The following is a 2,191-nucleotide window of genomic DNA, read 5'->3' as shown; positions in this document are numbered from 1 at the left end:
TTTCAATGTAATAGAGACAGAGAGTACAGGACATAATGAACGTAGAAAGAAAGCTCTGGGAGAGGTCACAACGTAAGACACGGGCGGAGGTCACGACGTAAGACACGGGGAGAGGTCACATACATGTGTGGGATGACGGGGGATTTTGTTCCTTTGAGGCAGATGTCCGTTGAGGGCCAAGTGTCCTCACTATGAGTCTGGCGGAACGTCGGAGAGGGACTTGGGTGTCGGTGTGATTGGAAGGTGTGTTGTTGTGGTTGAGAGGGCTACTAGTCCTAGGGAGGGGCTTAATGCTGGGGAGTAATGTAGGGGCTTCCACTTGTCTGTTAATAGTTGGTTGTATGTCTCGTATAATAAGTGTTTCCAGGAAGAAAAGTCTAGACTTTTCTGATTCCTTGGCGAGAATGACGGTGTTGTCTTCTAAAAGTTTTCTTGTGATTTGTGTGTTGTGTTTTTCTAGTAGGTGTAGTTTGGGGCCTCCATTTGACAAGTGGGAAGACATTCTTCTCGACAAAGTCATTCTCGTTTGGCCAATGTAGCAGTCGAGAGGCGTACAGTCCTCTAGGGGGCAGGAAAATTTGTATACTACGTTGGTGCAAGCGGGACCTTCGGGGCGAGGAGAAGTGTTGTTTCTAATTAAAAGTGTAGCTATTTTTTGGTTGCGGTAATATATAGAGAGACGAACTTTGTCATTCTCACTTTTGGGTTTTATGTTTCGGTGAATAATTCTATTCAGAACCTTCGCATCATCCTGGTAAGCTGTCGACATTTGGGCACGGTAAAACAAGGTAAAAATCTCACCTTCGGCTGCTCACCATGCTAGGGAGAGTAGACCAAAGCTTCCAAAATCGTCTGAATCAGTGTATTGACAATGGAGGTGGACATTTAAAAGATATTGTTTTTAGAACTGTGTAAAAGTAAATCTCCCATGTTGTGTGACAGACATAAAAGTAGAATAAAGAATTGTGAAGTGTAAACACTTTATAATTCAATCCCCAAATCGGGAAGTTTCCGCGCCCCACCCTGTATATATATATATATATATATATATATATATATATATATATATATATATATATATATATATATATATATATATGTATATATATATATATATTACAGGTGAAAAATGTAATTGCACATTTGTCAACCACATGAAAACCACTGTTGGAATAAAAAAGACTGGAGACAGGGAATCTATATAGTTCGATTGCAAACTACAATCCTCTTCAGTAGATACAAAAATAGAATAGTGAGTGCTACATAAGTAGCACCCTTGACATGACAAAGGAGAACATTGGGAAAGGTCTCTACCCTCGTCTCACTTCGTATGTGAGGTCAGGAGGCAAATGTCTTTTTAATAGGCTGGCGATGAAAAGTCCTGAAATTATATCCGGGCACCATTGCCCCTTTGAAATGTTCATATTGGGCTGGTAGTCAATTATAGTTGATTCTATCATTTTTCTCCTAAATTCACATCTAGACTTATAAATGAGCTCAGCTTTGTCCCAGTCTAAACAGTGTTTAAAGTGTTTAACATGCTGGAACACAGCTGAGCTTTCTTGTCCATATTTGATGGACCGTTTATGTTCGATCATCCTTGTGTCCAAGTCGCTCCTAGTCTGTCCGATGTAAACTAAGTCACAACCTTTACATGGAATCGAATAAACCCCTTGACTATGCTCTTCTTTCAACCTTTGCTGGACATTTACCACATTTTTATCAATGGTGTTAGGGTAATAATAAATTCAATTTAATCTGTCTTTGGGAAGAAACTTGGTTGAAGGAATAGATGAATCAAAAAGGGGAACGACTGAGGAGCTCTTGTCCAGTGAAAATTTAGGGGAATTGGGGGTGGTGTTGAAAAAATTGGATCTTGCTCTTACCTTCTTTTACCAGTTACCAAGTTACTTGCTTCTTCTGCCTTCTCTCTGGACTAAGTTTCATTTCCTCTCTTTCGTCACCCTTAGAACTTCATCACTTCTGATTTATTCCCCTATTCAGATTGGTCATCTGTCTCTAAGCGTTATTTCTAACTTCGATGTCTCCATCTCTGGGCCAATGTATTCCTTAACAAACTATTAATTTCTTGAATTTCCAAGTCTGGTGAAGATACCATGTAGAGTAATTGGTTTACTGCCAACCCCGATTGACTGTTTTGTTCACGCACTTGGCTTTTACTATATATTCT

This window comes from Oratosquilla oratoria, chromosome 39 (genome assembly GCF_046742065.1).
Source record: "Oratosquilla oratoria isolate Oo_2021 chromosome 39, ASM4674206v1, whole genome shotgun sequence".
NCBI lineage: Eukaryota > Metazoa > Arthropoda > Malacostraca > Stomatopoda > Squillidae > Oratosquilla > Oratosquilla oratoria.
Note: the sequence above shows the minus strand (reverse complement) of the source record.